Source organism: Aedes aegypti, chromosome 2 (assembly GCF_002204515.2).
Source record: "Aedes aegypti strain LVP_AGWG chromosome 2, AaegL5.0 Primary Assembly, whole genome shotgun sequence".
NCBI lineage: Eukaryota > Metazoa > Arthropoda > Insecta > Diptera > Culicidae > Aedes > Aedes aegypti.
The window spans coordinates 43,512,757-43,536,243 of NC_035108.1; the positions used below are offsets into that span (position 1 = coordinate 43,512,757).

Sequence of the window (23,487 nt, forward strand, 5' to 3'; positions counted from 1 at the left end):
AAAGTAACGTTAATGAGTTTAGTAACATCATGCAATTTTTGCTGAGGCAAGTTTGAATCGCCTTTCACGCAAACGAATCGTTGAGGCTCGGTTTTTTTTTTCAGGCAGATGAACGGCAACGTTTTTCGTAGTCGGAATTCCCCAGGCAGAATCTCCAACAATTTTCAATTCTTGACTATAATATATTTAATTTTCGAATTTGATATTAACAATGGGCTTAAATATTCAAAAATTCCATTGTTGAAGCAAAGGCATTATAATACCAAAATGAGAAGTTCGAATCTTTTGACGATCTTACTCCCTTGAACCATGCTAAGAAAGCGAGGAGACGATAATTTCAAAGTATTCGCGATCCTGTTATTAAAATTATATGGCAGAAACTAAAAAAAATGAACAACAAGAAATTTTGAGAATAAAATTCTTTCTACAGCTCAAATTAATTTACAACAGCGTGACTACTAAAGTACTAAGAGCAACAAGCGATTTTCAATCCTTTGCAAAACCACGCGAATGCCATCTGGCAGCTACCAACAAGTGTGCCTTCATTCAAATTCCTTCAAACGTCCAATTAGGAGCGCAATTTGCCTCAAACACGGACCAACAACCAATAACAGGAATTTTTCACACCATTATTCAGTGCACAGGCAAGTTATTTCAAACTTCCTACAAATTCACTTATTTCCAGCCAATTTGCGCCCGAGACTCGCTCATAAAACTCCCCAGAGCCCATTCATACATGTACTTATAGGCACCAGGACTACAGGAAGGTGCTCATAAAGGACGACGGCAAAGCTTTTCCTAGAATTAATTAGAGGATAATTTCACGCCTCTCGTTGGCAGCATACTCTCACATGTGTGTGCGTTGCGTTACCCACTTATAACTCGCCAGAGTGTAGTAGTCAAGTACGCGCGCCAACGACTACGGCAGTGGTCACCAAACTGTGGTCCACCGGCCTCATCAAAGTTTTTGCGGCGTGTGAACTGATTTCGAGTCTCAAAGAAGTTTTCTGAACTAAAAGCAGAGATAATACTCCTCAACATCACCAGAGCTCGGTAGCATACTCTAGAGCTGAAGAAGATGCGACACAAAACACAATGGAGGACAATTCCATTAAAAAAGAGTGCCACCACAACTCCGCGAGGCAAGTTGTGGTTCGTGCGGGTCACTCAAAAGTTCTTTTTAAGTGTGAGTAAGGGTGAGCAAAGAAACAAGAGAAAACAGAAAACCAGAAAAAATTCTCGCATTTCGATGAACTCGAATCGTTTGAGATTCTTATGATGATTTTGAGTTCAGAAAAACCTTGAAATCGCCTCATTTTTTCATAGACCTTTCTATATACTCGCATTGTCATCCAACTTTCATCATATAAAATAACTGTATTCTTAAAATCATGATTTTAGACAGCCCGGATATCTAAATACATGATTTCAATAATATAGGTATGCCTTCCTCAGCCGAGGTGTCTGGGTTCTATTCTCGGTCGGTTCAGGATTTTTTCGCTATGGAAATTTCCTTGACTTCCCTGGGCATAGAGTATCATCGTACATGCCACACGATATATGAATGCGAAAATGGCAAAGAAAGCTCTCAGTTAATAACTATGGAAGCATTCATTGAGCTGAGAAGCAGGCCCTGTCCCAGTGGGGACGTAATGCCAAGAAGAAGAAGAAGAAGAAGAAGAAGAAGAAGAATAAGAAGAAGAAGAAGAAGAAGAAGAAGAAGAAGAAGAAGAAGAAGAAGAAGAAGAAGAAGAAGAAGAAGAAGAAGAAGAAGAAGAAGAAGAAGAAGAAGAAGAAGAAGAAGAAGAAGAAGAAGAATAAGATAGCAATGCATTAGTAATATAAGGGTTAGGCCCACGTCATGGTCCTAGGGCCTTTTTTGTTTAGTTAGGTTGAGGACCACTGGCCTAAAACGACGAGGACGACGGGGTGCACATACCGAAGAAATTCCACCCAGTCCGGAGTCTCTGCACTCGCATATCATAATTTATTTCCGGCCAAAAGCCGTGAGCATCAAAGGCAGGAGTTTGGGTGGGAAAATGGAGAGAGGAAACGCAACTATTTCCACCAAAGAAAGGCAGATCGTTTGGTAAGGGGATGGTGGAAAAGTTTGTTTTCCGAAGTGTACAACTATATTATTATTTTAAGGCGTGCACAAATCCATGTGTGGCACTATTGGATAAGAGTTTCTGCGGAAGTAACGAGGTGCGTGTGAACTGGGAGCTGGGTTGGATTCTCAGTTCTTCGCCGGCAGTTAATTATTTTGTTTTACTTGTTTCTATAGTTGAACTTAGCACTCCACACGGCCGTGGTAAGTAAGTGAGAAATTTCATCATGCGAGCTTTGCGAGGTTTAGGTGGAGGATGCTTGTTGTGGGAACGTACAGAAAAATGCCTATAAATTTGCGAGAATTTGTGTAACTAGTGGATTGATTATGAGGAGGGTATTTTAGTTTGAGAAGTTTCTATTTAATACTGTGAGAATCCTGGCTATGTGCTAAATGCTGCATGATTGAAGCTTGAATACTTTTATCTGACCTCATCATATATATAAAATCCCAGAGTTATCTGTCTGTCAGTAACGCTTTGAAATGTTTCATTGAAAAGTTCCATTGAGCGCTACAACAGCATTTAAGAGCTCTACAATAATCAATTTTAATATTAGAACCAATTGCAAATTGTGGAACACTACAACAGTTTTTTGACAGAATATTCTTGAGTTTTCTGGAACATTGTTAATTCAAATTAGTAGAATATCCTTGAACCCTTCATCATCGTCGTGTGCTTAGGAATTTGGTTGTTGACTAAAATGTAGGGGAACATGGTCCAAGACGCACTGATGGGGTAAAATGGCCCACCTCACTAAATTCTTTCTAGAACGTTTCAATTTGTATTCTTTGCCAAAATATGTTAAAATATGTTTACCCAAGAGTTGCCACCACAACCCTTGGACATAAACTCATAGATTTGTCCTTAATTTTCCGGTGAAATTCAACATTTTTCCCATTTTTGCCTAAACATTAAGGTTTTCCGATGATTTCATTAAGGAAGAAGCGTTTCCATACCACAGAGCCAACTCATGGAGAAACTACTAGTTCTCCATACTTACTACTAGTTCTCCATACTTACTACTAGTTCTCCATACTTACTACTAGTTCTCCATACTAAATGGCATTCTACCCCATCCATTCGGTCATTTTGAACCACCCTCATTTTTCAACCAACTTTTCTACATGATTTAAATCCGTTAGAAAACTCAAATTTAGGAAATGTTTTCATGATGGTAGCTAGCAAATATTGTAAAGTTACTGTTAGGACTTCGAATGGCGTTAAAATGTGGATCTCATTAGGAGAAAACGACACAAATCCTTAAAGTGGCATTTTGGACCATTTGACCCTATACAAATCAACGTCAAGTAAATTGTAGTTCGGTCGAACTTGGATCGGGTTGAAATTAAAAATGAGAAACGGATTTCTCCAGTTCCAACTCAGGTTCAAAAACGAACTCGCCATGAATATTCGAGTGTTATTAATTTACAGTTAAACCTCGATGAGTCGATGTTCCATGATTCGAAATCGACTCATGGATGCATACTAAAACAAGATTTTATGCTTACTATGATGTAAGGGACAGCTTTCCATGAGTCAATGATCTTTTCATCACTACTGTGAAATTTAAAATGACAATGCATCATACAACAGTGCAACAGTTATGCAGGATAATATTCTAGAAATTTTGGTGAGATTATACTTCCTAATTCATAGAATCTTCTGGAACTTTTGAAACATTTCACAACAAAAGCAACACTACAACAGCATATAAGGCTGTAATTATTTCAGATTAGAATATTACAACAGTATTGAGGCCACGTGCTCGATGGAGTATGCTCAGAGCATAAATTTAGGCGTTTGCGATCATCAGTATCATGCAATTTGAAAGATTAGGGCAAAATGGTCCAAAATGCCATTTTAAGGATTTGTGTCGTTTTCTCTTAATGAGATTTACATTACATTTACATACAACAACATTCGAAGTCCTAACAGAAACTTTACAATATTTGCTAGCTACCACATTGAAAACATTTCCCAAACGGTCTTAAATCGTGTAGAAAAGTTGGTTGAAAAATGGGGGTGGTTCAAAATGACCGAATGGGTGGGGTAGAATGCCATTTAGTATGGATAACTAGGAGTAAGCAACCATGTTTCTCCATGATGTTGCTTTGTGGTATGGAAATGCTTATTCGTTAATAAATTCATCGAAAAACCTTAATATTTAGACAAAAAAAAGTGAAAAATGTTGAAATTCACCGGGCATTTAAGGAAAAATCTATGAGTTTATGTCCATGGGTTGTAGCGGCAACTCTTGGGTAAACATATTTTAACATCGTTTGGCAAATAATACAAATGAAAACGCTGTAGGAATGATTTAATGAGGTATGCCATTTTACCCCATCAGTGCGTCTTGGACCATGTTCTCCTATACATAGCTGTTCGCTTTAAAAATTCATTGGAACGTGGCTAGCCACGTTGGGTAAGCTAGTAATAAAGTAAAATTTGCTTCTTGGTTCAGGGAACTAGAACTAGAAATTCCGATAGTTTACGTGGATTGACAGGCCTACATACAAGAGAGAAAAATGTTTACAGCCATACAAATTACTTTAATAATTTTCATCAGTTCAATAGCTGCCTAAGAAATTCTTGGAGTATCGATTTGAGAGCAGAAATGTTGGATTTCATTAATGTAAACAGAAAGCCAGTGAATATAGGCATGTTCATCAATTCTACCGTAACTGTTCTGTATCGAACTAATGAAAATGTGTCTTGTTTGTTTGATGGGAAAATTCAGAATTAATGTTTTATTGAATCAATAATGTTAGTACCGTAAAACGTGGCTAACTTTGATAGTTTATACGAAGAAAACTTGATAATTTATGCATGGTGTTTCAAAGAATTATAATTTATATTTTTAAAACAAGTACTGGCATCAGAGCTATCGATTACAGTTGATAGATTGCCGATAGATGGATATATAATTGTTCTTATAATCGAAAGTCGGTTTTCTTTTTTGGGGTTACTTTGATGGAGTATAAATCAGACTAAATTGAAGGCATTACTTAACATTTATAGGGCATTGCATACCTCTAGGCGTTTAAAGTTATATGGAAATTTCTGACTTATATTACAAAAATATTCCCAGTTAGTGAAAATATTTTTCGCAAAGAGATTTGAGACCATACTCAAGTTCTATGATAACTAGGCTGTCAAAGATAAGTGGCCAACTATTTAAACTACATCAAATAGTGATCGTAGAACAGATTGTTCGAAAAAGCTAAAATCGTATCAATTTTTAATATTCGTATATAAAGCCTCAAATGTTCTCGATTCAAATGAAAACAGTTCTCGAATAAAGCTTCATACTAATATTATTAAGTTTTGCTTTCGTTTTGCTTAACTGATTAACAGAAATTATGATATTTCGTTTATTATTAAGTGGATAACACTTTATCAAAGTTACCTGCATTATCAAAGATACCCCGTTTTACGGTACCTAATCAATAATCGTTGCTATGTAGCCGCTAAGGCTGCCTGGATGGAACGGGCTACAGCACATCATAGTTGGTATTCAGGAATTATTTTCTTCTGCTCGGGCTATTTGTCATATTGTCTACCCATTTATTTAACTGTCAATTTTGTAGTTACCTAACAGGAAAAAATTGCCTACATTCTGATTGAAGAAAACTTTGTTTCTATGTAGTTTCGTTCTTAAGAAATTGTGTTTATGAACTTATAAATTTGTAAATATATGGTTCAAACAGCTCATCCTAGCAATATTTGATCATGTTTTAGGAACGAAAAATGAGCGTATTGAAAAATATTGTAGGATTGGATCTTATTGATCGCTCTTTTCAAATATACTTTGTTTGAAAGCTGGAATAGCTAATCGGGTTTTCATTATTTGTTTTCATAAACAGTGAAAAATGTCCTGGGAAACTGATTCCATTTCAAAAATTTCATATTTTTGAGATAATTTGAATCCGGTTCGACAAGTCATGATGAGTCTTGAGTCATGATTTTTAAACGAATAGGCATGTATGGCAAATCTTTGCATTTTTTACAAAATTGACCATAGATCAGGAACTTAAGAAAAGTACATCCTTAAAGTTACCAGAATTGAAGTTTATAAAGTTTCTTTCTTAAAAATATTTTATTAAAAAAAATTCCGCGAGTTTGGGCATAGATTTTCCAGCTTTTCTTTATGAATTTCCCTAATGGTGGAAAATTTTGTGGAAAACTTTTTCCAGTTCATATTGTTTTTTTTTATTTCTGAGAAAATTTGCTTAAATTTTCATATAAAAACTTTGTTTCTACAATATTTCGTTCTTGAGTTATGATTTTTCAAAGAAAAGTCTTATATGGCACATCTGGACATTTTTCACAAAATTGGCCATAGCTTAGCTTAGCTTAGCTTAGACTGACTACACATATCAATGGTTGCTATTCCGTGATTGACCGAAGTCAGTGAAAATGCACAAAGAATCAACTAGAAGATCGGCTGGGATTGGCCATAATCTTCTTCAGTGTGCATAATTCAGTGCCTCTATTTATACATGGTCAATAACGGCGCCGGCCACGTCCTTGCAGTCAGGTGGGATTGGGGGAAGGAATGTTAGTGTGTAACCTTTGCTATTTGGAGACCGTGTTTGCCTCTGCATCTCCACAAAGGTTACTGGGAGGGATGTTTGTTAATGGGAAGGATCGTTGGGTCACAGGATTCACTTTGATAAGCGATTAGACCATGATAAATAATTATTTGTGAGATATATACATGCTTATATGTAAATATAATATTTTCATTTGATATGAACAATTTCTATGTAGAGGAAAATTTTGCCGACACTTGACGTGACGAACCTTTCAAAGTTTGTTGAATAAAGTGAATCTTTAGCAAGTCTACACTCGTAGTGTCGAACCATTCAAAGTATATTTAATTACTAAAATAAAGGTAAAAGGAAAAAGGTGTTTTGAAAAAAAAAATTAGACATAAATAATTTATAAATCAGAGTTTATGTCGACACTCACAGTGACGAACCTTTCATAGTTTGTTGAAAAATCAAATTTACGTCTCACCGTTGTAACGATTAAAGGTGGAGTCATGCATATTTTATAGATTAGAATAGTAGCATGAAACGAGCTCACCAATTGATCCGTCATCCTTGAGCAGCAACAATCCACTTTCAGCCTCACTCGTTTGCTCGGCTATATAAAAGCACTCAGAGAAAATAGGCACGCGACCCGAGAGGGAAAACAACTGACGAGTGCCGCGTTCGATTAGTTCCCCTCGATCCTTCGACGCTGACGCTTGCTCCTGAGCAGTGCGTCAACGTCGAAAGATCGAAAAGAACCAATCGAACGCGGCACTTTTTCACTTTCACTCGACCGACGCGCGACATGTTTGAACCTGCCCTCATCGCCGGCTCCCGCAGGAGCAAGCGTCAAGGTCGAAGGATCAAACACAACTAAGCGATCGCGGTTTTTTTTTCACTTTCACTCTCGACCGACACGCGACATGTTTGATCCTGCCCTCATCGCCGGCCCCCGCAGGAGCAAGCGTCAAGGTCGGAGGATCAAACACAACCAAAGGATCACGCCACTTTTTCACTTTCATTCGACCGACGCGCGACATGTTTGATCCTGCCCTCATCGCCGGCTCCCGCAGGAGCAAGCGTCAAGGTCGAAGGATCAAACACAACTAAGCGATCGCGGTTTTTTTTTTTCACTTTCACTCTCGACCGACACGCGACATGTTTGATCCTGCCCTTATCGCCGGCCCCCGCAGGAGCATGCGTCAAGGTCGAAGAATCAAACACAACTAAGCGATCACGCCACTTTTTCACTTTCACTCGTTCGACGCGCGACATGTTTGATCCTGCCCTCTTCGCCGGCCCCCGCAGGAGCAAGCGTCAAGGTCGAAGGATCAAACACAACTAAGCGATCGCGGTTTTTTTTCACTTTCACTCTCGACCGACGCGCGACATGTTTGATCCTGCCCTTATCGCCGGCCCCCGCAGGAGCATGCGTCAAGGTCGAAGAATCAAACACAACTCCATTTTTCACAAAATTGGCCATAACTCAAAAACAAAAAAAAGTGCATTCCAAAAATTTCAGTGATTAAAGCTTATAAAATTACCTTCTCGAAAATATTTTTTTGAAAATTTTCCACGAGTTCGGGCATAGTTTTTCAGGCTTTTCTTTACGAATTTTCCCAACGGTGGAAAATTTTGTGGAAAACTTTTTCCAGTTCATATTTTTTTTGGATTTTTGAGAAAATTTGCTTAAATTTTCATATTAAAACTTTGATTCTACGATGCTTCGTTCTTGAGTTATGATTTTTCAAAGTAAGTAGTGTCAAGGGAAAACAAAAAATTTTCACCTGAGTTTTCCGGAAAAATAGGCGACCCTGAATTTTCCTCAATTTTTTTTTATTCATATATCCATGAGCCCTGCCTGTGGAAAAAGTTTCATGAAAATCTGAGACCCTTCGGCCCAATTTGTACGATAATAAAAAAAAATCCCCTACACTGCCACTAAACAAATGTTTCATTCACTTTCCTTAAAGGAACACATTTCAAACGGAAATCAAATATTTATAAAGTTTTATCAACCGCAACACTCAAAACTATTATGGCGGTGGTTTTCACTTGCTGCGAATCGACGCCGCCACCGCACACTGAGACATGTCTGTGTTTATAGTCTAAAATTTCCAACTTTTTTGTTGTTATATTAATTTTCAGTGCAGAAAGGTTGGGCAAAGAATAGAAACTTGAAACTCATACGTTGTTTGTTTTTCGATTCTCTCAAATTACAAAAACCATCTCTACGAAGCATAAAATCATACCAAGAGTTTATCAATTTGGACCACCCAAAATAATTGAAAAGCTCCACAGTGCGATGCGTCGGGATGCGTCGGGACGCGTCTATCGTGTGTGCACAATCATCGCGATCGTTCAGCGCAGTGATGTCAGAGTTGCTATCTGTAAAATCATAGCATTTAATGTGAATTGATCACAAAAATCATTTAAATTTTATTAAATCAGTGATCTTGTGATGGAAAACTATTTGCAAAATGATAAGTTTTTATTATATAAAGTAAAAGTTCCGAAAACAAGCATATAACAATTGCTAGAAAAATCTGTCACCAATCACCTAGCAACACTGTCATCCCTTGCAAACATAAACCGTAACGATGCATAACAAAAATATGCGATAAATCCAATTAAAAACAGAGCAATTCCGTTGCCCTTCATTAAATTGTTATGTTTTTTTTTGATATGTACGATTGAAGAGTTGATTTTGATTTTCATTACTCGTCAATCTACTAAATTTCCCATGTGTTTACATAAAAATATGCTTAACACAAATGTTATATTTTTTGTTTGTTTGTTTTGAAAATATACATGGAAAGGCGACACTACTACTATTACATCAATGATGATTCTAATGATTCTTTGAGTTACACGCCGCTTCACCTTAAAGCGCGTCGCGAGTCTCACTGGCGCGATCCGGTTTGGTGGCGGTGCGACAATAACTTTGTAGGTTTGAAATCCTTTCGTCGCTAATTGCTCTGTATCGAATAAATTAAAATGCGTCTGTTTCGTTTGATGGGAAAATACAGAATGAATGCTTTTCTAATCAATAATGTAAGTAACTAATCAATGATCGTTGCTAGAGGCAGGCCATGTGGTTTTGGTACCGTTTTGATTCATATTCCGGATACTTTACTTTGTATGGGAAACATTTCACACGAAATGTTTCAATTATTTTTGCTCAAAAGCCCTCACTTTCGTGGCTCGTTTGAATATGCATTTGACACAGATATCTATACAAATTTATAATGCTCAACTGGCTTAGACGTCTCTTTAGTGGTTTAACGATTTCCATTGATGATTTCGCTTTTGAATTTATCATTATCACGAGCGGTCCGGAATACGAATCACAGTGCCCGGAATATAAGACAAAGCTAAAGAAGCGTCCGGAATAAGAATCATGAAAAGTCCACAAGTTTTCTATTTATCTTCTTCTTTCTGGCATTACGTCCCCACTGGGACAAAACCTGCTTCTCAGATTAGTGTTCTTATGAGCACTTCCACAGTTATTAACTGAGAGCGTACTGTGCCAATGACCATGTTTGCATGCGTATATCGTGTGGTAGGTACGAAGATACTCTATGCCCTGGGAAGTCGAGAAAATTTCGAACCCGAAAAGATCCTCGACCGGTGGGATTCGAACCCACGACCCTCAGCTTGGTCTTGCTGAATAGCTGCGCGTTTACCGCTACGGCTATCTGGGCCCCATTTTTATGTATACACAATTATTCATGTTACGGAATCAAAATCTTTACCCACCATCCGAAAGTTAAATTGTTTGAAGGGTTGATAACGTGGAGGAATCATATAAAATGATTAATTTTATATGATGTCCGATAAGTTATACTTTGCTGAGTCCTTAAGGTGAAACATCTCGGAATCCAAGATGGCCGGCATAATGACCGACTTCTCCCCCTACTCACGTTTTCAAAGGCACAAAACTAGAGAAATAGTTGGCAAACATATCTGATCTTCTTATTTTAAGGTTTCTGCTAGTGCACAAAGCCAAAATAAAAAATGCACTGTTGTGGGATGCTTTCTTCGCGAGATTTGTGCCTTCAAAGTTTTAGAGCAATCTTAGAAGTTGGTTCCAAACTGTTTCACCTTAAGTGTCCGTAATATGAATCAAAACGGTACTACCTTGCTCAATTGTGACAATAAAGTTTCCCGTGAAACGCAAAGGCATTTTGAGAATATTTTACTTCTTATGTTACTAAATTATGTATGCTTTATATGATAACACGTTTTTGTCTCAAGCACCAAAATACCGCTATTTACTTGATCGAGGGTTGCTGAAAACATTGCCGTTTTCAGAAATATCGTAGCATGTCTAGATTTTGAGATATTGGATGTTGAAAATACTAAATTTGACTATTTCAGCCAACTTACATGCAAGTTTGCCAGCTTATAAGGTAATTTATTTGCTTAATTTGCTTCAGAACTCATACTTCATGTGTATAACAATACTTATCAACAAAGTTCATAATATTTTTAAATCTCAAAAATTATTTTTTGATGATTTATAAAAGTATTGCATTTTGCCATATAAAAGAAACGAAGAGTTTTGTATGGAGACTGTTTGTATGTTGAAAAAATCGATTTAATCGAAATTTAACCGTGCGATTTCAATCAAATTATATCTAAAATGAAAATTAAAGGCCTATTTCGCATGCTTGATGGATTACATCACGAAAAATTTGGATAAATCATACTGTTTGTTCTCAACAAGTTCCCAACCAGATCTTTATAGATTCGCGCCGAACCCACCTGATCTAGTACTGCATTTGAGTGCTAGACTATTGTAGTAGTGCTATAATTCAGTATCATATAATTTAATTTTCATAAGTTGTAGTAGCTGGCTAGGTTTCGTAAAATTAAGATTTGTAGAATAAAATTATTCCAATTCGAGCTCTAAGATAAGCAAGAAGTCCAAAAGTTGTAACCTCCCAAATTATCCTCCGAATAAAGTAAAGTGAAAAGTGTTAGCCGTTTCCATTCGAGCCAAAGAAAGACTCCTAGTGGCTGTTAGCAGCACCTCAGTGAGCTTTTATAGTGCTTTTGCCGGTAGTGCCGTTTCCCGCCGAGCATAGTGGCTACTTTACAGCAAGTGGCCGTTTTTCTCCACCGTTCCAATTCCAACGGAAATCGCGAACCTGCCCCAACATATTGGTGCCGTGACCAGGATTCCGGTTTCCTTTTCGCCATTGTGTCCGTGATCCGAGTGACGCCAACCGCCATAGTGAGAAGCCGTCGCTATTGAAATTCCGCCATCGTAATCGATCACATTCCCGCCATCCTTCGGAAGAAGATTCCAGAGTGTTCCAGAGTGATTCCAAAGATTAATTCAAGGCCTGTTTGAACCAGGCACACGGTACGTGTGATTCCACTGTGCGCAGAAATTGTCCGCGGGTGCCTTGAGATTTTTTTTCCGATTTTCTTTCCACGCCACCGTCCGTCCATCGAGAAGTTCCGCTAGTGCTTAGCAGTCCCGTTGCCCGTTTCCGCCCTCGAAAGGGCTATCGAGTGCCATTAGAACGTTCCCGAAAGTTTCCGTCGCCATTCCCGCTCATCTGGCCACCCCAGCATCGTTTGAAGCCCGACAGTATCCGGCAGCAGTTTATAAAAATACAAGGCATATTCCTAGCCTTGAAAAGGTTAGTAGTATTCCAAAAACCCCTACGCTATTTGTCCGGCTCTACCGGGTCTTTCTTTGTGTGCATCCCCATCTAGAACCGCCATTTTGCCACGCCGCCTTCCGATCGTCCCATCATGGAGGAACAGCGCAAACTCCAGCTTACCAACCGCCGTACGACCCTCATGGCTTCGCTAGGGAGAGCTGAGCAGTTTGTATCCCGATACCAACCCGAACGTGACCAAGCCCAAGTGCCGCTACGCATTGAGAATATCGACCACGTGTGGATGGGATTGGAAGAAGTTCAGACCGAACTTGAAGAAGTGGAGACCACCGAAGAAGGTAGGGAACAGAACCTCCAAATCCGTTCCAAATTTGAGTCCGTTTATTTCAAAGTAAAGGCTGCTCTAAAATCCCTCTTACCCGCCAATGTAACCCCAACTCAAAGCGCAATCCCTAATCCTCCCGCCAATCTGCTCTCTGGCATCAAGCTTCCCACCATTTCGTTGCCAGAATTCGATGGCGACTATAATCAATGGTTGACCTTTCATGACACCTTTGTTGCCCTCATTCACTCCAACGCGGATGTCCCCGACGTGCAAAAATTTCATTATCTCCGCGCCGCCTTGAAAGGTGAAGCGGCTCAGCTGATTGAATCGATTGCCATTAGTGCTGCCAATTATTCCGTCGCCTGGCAAACGCTGACGACACGCTACGCAAACGACTACTTGCTTAAGAAGCGTCATTTGCAAGCCCTTCTAGATTGCCCTCGCATGAAAAGAGAATCCGCCGAAGCTTTGCATAGTCTGGTTGATGAATACCAGCGCCATACGAAAATTCTCCGTCAACTGAATGAGCCCGTTGATCAGTGGAGTACGATACTTGAGCATCTGCTTTGCATTCGCCTTGACGATGGAACCCTTAAGGCATGGGAAGATCACGCCACTACCGTCGCTGATCCGAATTTCAACTGCCTCGTAGATTTTCTACAACGTAGGATCCGTGTTCTTGAATCGATGTCCGTCAATCACCAATCGCACAATTCGCAAACGCCCGTTCATCAAACTTTCTCCAATCGAAAGCCATTGTTCCACAAAGTTGTCACCTACACCGTCGCAGAGGAACAGCAGCCCAAATGCTACGCCTGCAATCAGTACCATTTTCTCATAAAATGCCCCCGCTTTGAGAAGATGACCGTTTCTGACCGTATGAGATTAGTCGATGCCAATCGTCTATGCCAAAATTGTTTCCGCCACGATCACTTTGCTCGAAATTGCCTATCCAAATATTCCTGCCGACACTGCCAAAGAAAACATCACACCTTGCTGCACGCTGTTAATGAATCCTCTCACCAATCGTCACCATCGCGCTTCACCAATCAAACCATTCATGCGCCCGAGCAATCATCGAATCGCTTCTACAATGCTCCATCTACTACCTACACATGCACGACCAGCCCCACGCAAGCAAACAATCTCACACCTGCATCCAATTCGAACGTTTTGCTTTCTACCGTCGTTCTATTGATCACTGATTCAAATGGTCAAGCTCACCCCGCACGAGCATTGTTAGACAGCGGCTCACAATCCAATCTAATGAGCGAGCGACTGTGCCGTCTATTGAAATTGAAGCGACGACTTGTAAACATCCCCGTCCACGGTGTTGGACAATCTGCTTCTAATGTGAAGCACAGCGTACATTCCCTCATTCGATCTCGTAAAAGCAATTTCGAAATCGATCTGGACTTTTTAGTCCTTCCACGTGTCACAATAGACCTGCCTGCAGTATCATTTCCTGCAAACAATTGGAGAATTCCAAGTGATTTAACCCTTGCTGATCCGGGATTCAATGAATCTGGAGCTATTGATTTGCTTCTTGGAGTGGAACATTTCTACACCTTCGTTAACTCTGGCACGAAAATCGAGCAAGATCAACAACAACCAACTCTAGTAGACAGTGTCTTTGGTTGGATTGTTGTCGGCAAACCCCAAACTACAACCGCTCCACAAGCCACCTCATGTCACGTGTACATATCGGATTCCCTCGGATCAGAGCAATCTATCCAAGAGTCGCAAAAGCACCACGACACAAGGGCTCATGATGGAGGTGATCTGACAACGAGAGGAATGGATATGGATAACGTTATGAGCAGTGATCCACTGCACAATGGTCCTTCCAGGCTGCGTCTGCCAGAAGAAAATAGGCCAACATCCTCCAAAACAAACAACCTGTCCGACGAAATCCTCGAGAGGCGAGTCACGGTGGCGGCTGTCCAAACCACTGTCCGGCCGACTGTGAATGAAATTCTCCAGCGAACATCATCCTACGCACGACTGCTACGAGTATCCGCCTATTGTCTACGCTTAGCTTAGCTTAGCTTAGCTTAGACTGACTACACATATCAATGGTTGCTATTCCGTGATTGACCGAAGTCAGTGAAAATGCACAAAGAATCAACTAGAAGTTTGGCTGGGATTGGCCATAATCTTCTTCAATGTGCATAATTCAGTGCCTCTATTTATACAGGGTCAATAACGGCGCCGGCCACGTCCTTGCAGTCAGGTGGGATTGGGGGAAGGAATGTTAGTGTGTAACCTTTGCTATTTGGAGACCGTGTTTGCCTCTGCATCTCCACAAAGGTTACTGGGAGGGATGTTTGTTAATGGGAAGGATCGTTGGGTCACAGGATTCACTTTGATAAGCGATTAGACCATGATAAATAATGATTTGTGAGATATATACATGCTTATTTGTAAATATAATATTTTCATTTGATATGAACAATTTCTATGTAGTGGAAAATTATGCCGACACTTGAGCTTAGCCTAGCTTAGCTTAGACTGACTACACATATCAATGGTTGCTATTCCGTGATTGACCGAAGTCAGTGAAAATGCACAAAGAATCAACTAGAAGTTTGGCTGGGATTGGCCATAATCTTCTTCAATGTGCATAATTCAGTGCCTCTATTTATACAGGGTCAATAACGGCGCCGGCCACGTCCTTGCAGTCAGGTGGGATTGGGGGAAGGAATGTTAGTGTGTAACCTTTGCTATTTGGAGACCGTGTTTGCCTCTGCATCTCCACAAAGGTTACTGGGAGGGATGTTTGTTAATGGGAAGGATCGTTGGGTCACAGGATTCACTTTGATAAGCGATTAGACCATGATAAATAATGATTTGTGAGATATATACATGCTTATTTGTAAATATAATATTTTCATTTGATATGAACAATTTCTATGTAGTGGAAAATTATGCCGACACTTGAGCTTAGCCTAGCTTAGCTTAGACTGACTACACATATCAATGGTTGCTATTCCGTGATTGACCGAAGTCAGTGAAAATGCACAAAGAATCAACTAGAAGTTCGGCTGGGATTGGCCATAATCTTCTTCAGTGTGCATAATTCAGTGCCTCTATTTATACATGGTCAATAACGGCGCCGGCCACGTCCTTGCAGTCAGGTGGGATTGAGGGAAGGAATGTTAGTGTGTAATCTTTGCTATTTGGAGACCGTGTTTGCCTCTGCATCTCCACAAAGGTTACTGGGAGGGATGTTTGTTAATGGGAAGGATCGTTGGGTCACAGGATTCACTTTGATAAGCGATTAGACCATGATAAATAATTATTTGTGAGATATAAACATGCTTATATGTAAATATAATATTTTCATTTGATATGAACAACATCTATGTAGAGAAAAAATATGCCGACACTTGATGTGACGAACGTTTCAAAGTTTGTTGAATAAAGTGAACCTTTTGGAAGTCTACACTTGAAGTGTCGAACCATTCAAAGTTTTTTTTTTAATTACAAAAATAAAGGTAAAAAGAAGAAAGTGTTTTGAAAAAAAAAAATTTAGACATAAATAATTTATGAATCAGAGTTTATGTCGACACTCACAGTGACGAACCATTCATATTTTTTTGAAAAATCATATTTACGTCTCACCGTTGTAACGATTAAGGGTGCAATCATACATATTTTATAGATTAGAAACAGTAGCATAAAACGAGCTCACCAATTGATCCGTCATCCTTGAGCAGCAACAATCCTCTTTGAACTTCACTCGTTTAATAGGCTATATAAAAGCACTCAGAGAAAATAGGCGTGCAACCCGTGAGGGAAAACAACTGACGACTGCTCGGGCTTTCTTGGCGCACTGCCCAGGAGCAAGCGTCAACGTCGGAAGATCAAAAAGAACTAATCGAAAGCGGCACTTTTTCACTTTACTCGATCGACGCGCGACATGTTTGATCCTGCCCTCATCGCCGGCCCCCGCAAGAGCAAGCGTCAAGGTCGGAAGATCAAACACAACTCCATGCCATGGAATCGGAAGACCACACACTACAAACGCGAATCTCTTTTCGCACTCGCGCCACGCGGACCGAAAACAATTGGTCTTGATTCGATCGCTCGCCCTGCAAGAGCATGCTATGGAATCGAAAGACCACACACTACTAACGCGAACCTCTTTTCGCACTCGCGCCACGCGGACCGAAAAAGATTGGTCTCGATTCCATCGCTCACCCTGCAAGAGCATGCTATGGAATCGAAAGACCAGACACTACTCTGGAAAATTATGCCGACACTTGAGGTGACGAACCATTCAAAGTTTGTTGAACAAATACCTAAATGTAACATTGCTACAGCTGTCAGGACGAAAGCATGTATTATTATATTTTACTTATTTGAAAAGAAACAAAAGACTTGATTGGTTGGAACATCATAGAACACTCTTATGCTTATGCCGACACTTACAGTGGCGAACCATTCAAAGTTTGTTGAATAAAGTGAACTTTTCGCAAGTCTACACTTGTAGTGTCGAACCATTCGAAGTTTTTTTTTTAATTACAAAAATAAAGGGGTGTTCTGAAAATAAAATAAAAAAAATGTGAAACATAAATAATTCATGAATCAGAGTTTGTGTCGACACTCACAGTGACGAACAATTCATAGTTTGTTGAAAATTCATAATTACGTCCCACAATTGTAACGATTAAATGTGCAGTCATACATATTTTATAGATTAGAAATAGTAGCATGAAACGAGCTCACCAATTGATCCTTTATCCTTCACTGTGCAGCCACAATCCACTCTCAGCCTCACTCGTTTGCTCGGCTCTATAAAAGCACTCAGAAAAAAATAGGCGCGCGACCCGAAAAGGAAAAAAAAACTTGGCTTTCTTGACGCACTGCCTAGCAGCAAGCGTCAAGGTCAAAGGATCAAAAAGAACTAACCGATCACGCCACTTTTTCACTTACTAGACCGACGCGCGGCATGTTTGATCCTGCCTTCGTCGCTCGCCCCCGTAGGAGCAAGCGTCAAGGTCGAAAGATCAAACAGAACTCTACGAGTATCCGCCTATTGTCTACGATTGATAAACTCATGCCGGCGACGAAGGTCATCTGATCAACCAAAAGGAAGCACCACACTCATCGCAGAGCAATTATCACAATCTCGGCAAAATTTATCGAAGAAATCGAAGAAATTAGGGATATAAGTAGAGGGAAGCCAGTTACTAAACTCTCCAATTTGCGCTTGTTGAGTCCAATTCCCCATTCTGAAGGGATAATTAGAGTTGGAGGTAGACAAACACTCTCAGAGCAACCTTTCCTCACCACGTATCCAATCCTAATCCCCAGTTCCCATCCTTCCACACGTTCTGTTGCCACCGATTACCACCTCGCACTATTGCACGGTGGCGGCCGCGTCACGTTGGCAACGATGCGGCAAGGATCCTGGTCGATTCATGAGCGACTATCAATGAATGGCTTCATTCACCGGCGTTTCCTATGCACACGCGCATCTCCTACACAATCAACAACACAACAAACGGGTCAACTACCACAGTGAGGAACAATACCAAGCAGACCATTCACCGTCACTGGCGTCGACAACGTTGGTCTGCTGTACATAAAGCCATCACGCAAACGAGTATCCAACGAGAGATCTTCGGGAGATATTGCCACAATCTGTGCGACCGATGGAATCCAGTATATGAGATCACCGAAAGCCCCTTTCTTCGGAGGGCTATGGGAAGCGGCTGTAGAGACGACGAAAAGGCTTCCGTTGACCGACACCAAGGACGATCTGGCGATCCTCACACCAGCGCATCTTATCGTCGGCTCTTCATTCAGAGCTGACGTCACAGCGGTTCCACTCAACCCAATCGACCACTACCAGAAGCTTGGGAAGCGGGTCCAAACATTCTGGCATCTGTGGTGGACAGACTATTTCCATGAGATGCAACAGGGAAGCGAACGAACTACTCCAAACACTGCTTTTCGACCAGGCAGAATGATTATATCGGTAGATGAATTTCTTCCACCCGTAAGATGGCCGCTAGCTAGGATCATCGAAGCCAATCCAGAACGTGACCCATCAACTCGGACGGCAACAATCACAAACAGCAAAAGAACGTTCCAGCAACCTACCATCAAAGTTAATCTGCTACCAAACGAAGATTTCAAACCTAAAATTGAAGAAATAGTAAGAAATTGTAAGATTTTAAAGTAGAAAAATTTTTGCATGCACGCTGTCCATAAGTTTTGGTTGACAATGAAATTATTTTGACAGTAGAAAAGTCAGATGAAATTAGAAATTTCAGGTGGCGGCGATGTTTGTTCTCAACAAGTTCCCAACCAGATCTTTATAGATTCGCGCCGAACCCACCTGATCTAGTACTGCATTTGAGTGCTAGACTATTGTAGTAGTGCTATAATTCAGTATCATATAATTTAATTTTCATAAGTTGTAGTAGCTGGCTAGGTTTCGTAAAATTAAGATTTGTAGAATAAAATTATTCCAATTCGAGCTCTAAGATAAGCAAGAAGTCCAAAAGTTGTAACCTCCCAAATTATCCTCCGAATAAAGTAAAGTGAAAAGTGTTAGCCGTTTCCATTCGAGCCAAAGAAAGACTCCTAGTGGCTGTTAGCAGCACCTCAGTGAGCTTTTATAGTGCTTTTGCCGGTAGTGCCGTTTCCCGCCGAGCATAGTGGCTACTTTACAGCAAGTGGCCGTTTTTCTCCACCGTTCCAATTCCAACGGAAATCGCGAACCTGCCCCAACACATACTTTAAATTTCATGTAAACATCAATAAAACCAGTGTTTCAAACAACTTTGGCGGCCTGCTGCAAAAAATCCTGACGTGCTGGAACATTTCTGAGAACGGCAATAGATTCAGCAACCCCAAATCTACTAGAGACACATAAATTGATCCTTGAGACACGCAAATATATCATTTTTGTTGCGCTGTGTAACAGGTAGAGATTGATAATTGCGCCTAAAGGTCACGCATACGCTAACTTCCCGCAGTAGAGGAGTTACCGGAAGCTATCACTCTATACTAGATTGACGAAAATGGAGCTTTTCAGAGAATGTCTGGCAGGCCGACGCAAATATTGATCAACTGGCCTTCTTAAGCAGCCTAATTGAATAGACTGTAAAAAAGTAATATTCACCACCCATTAGAAAGCACCTGTCAAGCGCTCCTTCACGATACCCTCGAGATCAATTCATCTCCCGGTGTCCCTTAATTCACGTTGACATCATTCAGGTATGAGAAACAAAAAAAACATACACTCCGACCAATGAATTAAGCTTGTACCCACCAAAGACCGACCATATATTATCTTCCAGTTGTTTATATTTGTAATATCGCCCATATTTCGCCGGTTCGAAATGACCCACATAAAATACGGCGCGGTGGCAGCCCAGCGATGGACGACATTGGGGATTATAATGAACGTGCGTCGTTCGGAATGACTTCCAGTTGGAGAGGGGTGAGGGTGAGACGGATTCATAAGCCTTGTGTCAGCTTTAAAGTCAACTCCCGGTAATAAATTGCGAACCGGAGGGGCTTTTGGACTCGACGCATGATCGTAGTCAGAAGGGGTGGGCAAGATAGGCGTTGCTCCCCGTCTGCCGATGGAAAAATAACAGCTTTACGAAGTCAATCTAAATTGTGTCATAGCGAAACAAAATGCATCATGCGAAATCCTTCGATAAATCTTGATGTGGTCCAAAACGCTAGTTTCAATAACTAGAATCGGAATGCTCTCATGGTTTATTTCAGGAATACTGCCAAGAACTATAAACAAATCTCGTCGATGAACCATTATAGAAATTCGTATCAAAATTTGTCCTAGTTTATGCCGCCGTTTATATATCATCATTATCATATTATCAAGGTATTTCTTTAGAAACGCTTTTGTTAGATTATTTGAGAAAAAAGAAATTCAATTTTGACACGTTTTCCAAGACGCTGTGTAGTGCAAATTCACAGTGTCATACGAAAACATGTGTAATCATACAAAGAAGCTGCTAAAAATAAATGACTTTAAAAATCGTTCGTTATTCCCCTTAGGAAATCCTGGCTACACTTATTTGTGTACTTATTTGCACAAGATTGTGGGAGGGAGGATGAACGTATTATACGTGCATGGGCTTTTTCCATTTTTGGCACAAGATATTGTAACGTGCGAAATAAAATGCTTAAAATTACTCACAACAACAGCGGTAGGATCATAAACAGCATCCCGGGTTGAGGAGGAGTGCGTTTTTCCGAGGCTGGCAGAGGGAGGAATGGTTAATACTTGTTTCCGTTATGTGGACACCGGGTGATAAAATTTAATTAATATGTATTTGCGAGCGTAAATCTCGTCGGTTTGGAAAAAGGGATCAGACTGGGCCAGTAGAGCAAGAGTTGTGTCGAGATTTCGCGTGGTCAGATGATAAGTTGGAATTTGTGTGGAAGGGTGTTTGGTCAGCTTGGGATCCAACTCATAAAGATGTCTGCCAAAATAAATTCATACCATAAGGAGTCCGGAAGAGTTTTTTAAGGTGACATTCTTCCGGGGGAAAATTGATTACGCTCATTCACGGCCCTCGTCATGGGAGTTGTCACGTTAAACGGTACAAAACGGCGGTCATAATTCCGTCTCAAAGATGATGTCGTCGACGTGGGAGTCACGAGAAAAGTGGCTCATCAACCCTTTTTGACGATGGCTGTCGGATATGACTGAGCTCGGTTTAAATTTTTTTATATTTATGGAGTCATATTTCGTGAGCGCGAGCTGTTTCCCCTCTTGGAGTAGGAGGTGAGTAATGTTTTTACTACCCGCCAGGATTTGGTGTGAAATTTTATGCACCTTCAAACGAGGTGCTTAGATGACATGATGGCAGCGTTTCATAAACAATGAAAGTGAAAGCGGTGCAATCCCAACAGGTGGATGTCGCTTTACGGCATGATTCTCAGTTCATAAAGGTTTATTAGAGCAGAGAAATTGAAAATTTGCTTTGATGCACTTTTTACTAACCATATTTTGTTTTTAGATTTCCAACTAAAACGTGTGTTAAATATGTCAACCCAGAACGATAAGCAACTTTCTGGAACTGTGTTAATGTAAATGAACAAATTAAGTCAAAACAAATTATCGTCAAAAAATTTCAGAATTTTTTACATTTGCGATTTCTTACCTTCAAATGAGTTCCATCTAGAGTCTCCGTAAACGTTCTCTTAATTAGAAATACCTACGAAATTTAATATTCAATTACACCAGTGAGGGTCTTTTGCTCTGATACTGTTGAGCAAGACCAAGCTGAGGGTCGTGGGTTCGTATCCGCCGAGGATCTTTTTTTATGGCGGAGAGGCCCGTGTCATCCGCAAACAAAGATTTTTGACATCCCTTAGGTTACTCAGCTAAGTCAGTGAAAATACTGTATAATATTGGTCCCAAAATGCTGCCATACTAGCTATAGTATATAATATAGATCCCCAAATGCTGGAACACTTAAGGAAGTCTTTCAGACTCTCATTTTTTTTTTAATTTTACAATCAAGGCTTCACGTCAAACACTGTCGAATGCTTTTTCTGTAGAATATTTTGCTGTTGAATAACCTTCAGGTTTGTAGGAATGAATTAAATTTGTTGCACGCAAAAGTTGATGAGTGGCCGAATGTCCATGTCGGAATCCGAACTTTTCTTTGGCAAGAATTGATGTGGACCATCATTCTTTTCAAAATGAGCTATTCAATAGATTTAATGATGAAGGAGGGTCGTGGGTTCGAATCCCACCGGTCGAGGATCTTTTCGGGTTGGAAATTTTCTCGACTTCCCAGGGCATCAAGTATCTTCGTACCTGCCACACGATATACGTATGCAAAAATGGTCATTGGCATAGTAAGCTCTCAGTTAATAACTGTGGAAGTGCTCATTAGAACACTAAGCTGAGAAGCAGGCTCTGTCACAGTGGGGACGTAACGCCAGAAAGAAGAAGAAGAAGAATGATGAAGGAAAGCAAGTAGATTGGACGATAGCTTGAAGCTTCTACAGGATTTTTGTCCGATTTCAAAACTGGTACAACCTTGGCTTTATCAAATTTTTCAGGATAATATGCCAACTGAAAAAAATTGTTAAATATTTCAAGCAAGAATGATAAGCTGCTCTCTGGAAGTTTTTTGATGAGATTGTAGAAAATTCCATAATCGCCAGGTGCTTTCATATTTTTTAATTTTTCAACAATGATTCTTACTTCTTCCAAAACAATACCCCAGGAGTTCTCTTGATTTAGAATACTTCCAAAATCTTAAGTTACTTGATTCTTAATTGGAATAGTAAGTCTACATAACAAATGTTTAAGCTTTAACGCAATTACTTAGTAACAATTTGTTAGCCGGTATCGGCCTGAGATTTTGTTTTTTTTTTAATCTTAGATATAGTCAGGTTTTCTATTAGACGCTACCACCTACTTTACGCCCACCGCAATTTCTCCGTGTTTTATCCAATTGATTCAGGTAAAGCTAGGCATTTATTTAGCTCATATTAATAAACACAGAAATAAACATGATCCTTTTAAAATATACTGAAAAATTGCTGTGGGTGGAAAGTGTATGGCAGCGTCTTGTAGAAGACATGACTGTAATTTACAAATTGCTCAGAGCCAGGGATCGAGTGAGAAATTTTATTTTCAAAAATTCAATTTTGCAAATCGTTTTTTAATTTCTGTTTGCAGATCCTGCACTAAAAAACGCAACTTTCCGCACGCGAAGAAAGCACTTGGCAAGTTTAACTGATTCAACACTTCACTTTATTTAACCCGTATAGGCCTGAGTGAAAGAAACATTACAAAAACTCTCACCACTCAGCGAATATTTAACGGATTTCAATTATTTTTTGTCAGTATACTCGTACACATATCTAGTGGT

The 23,487-nt window shown here is 40.0% G+C and overlaps 1 protein-coding gene across 15 annotated transcripts in view; it reads right to left on the reverse strand.

Moving 5' to 3' along the window:
• The window catches only part of LOC5577064 (calmodulin-binding transcription activator 1), a 616,782-nt gene that overhangs the window by 45,186 nt on the left and 548,109 nt on the right, over positions 1-23,487 (reverse strand). The gene's annotated exons all lie outside the window — the stretch shown is intronic.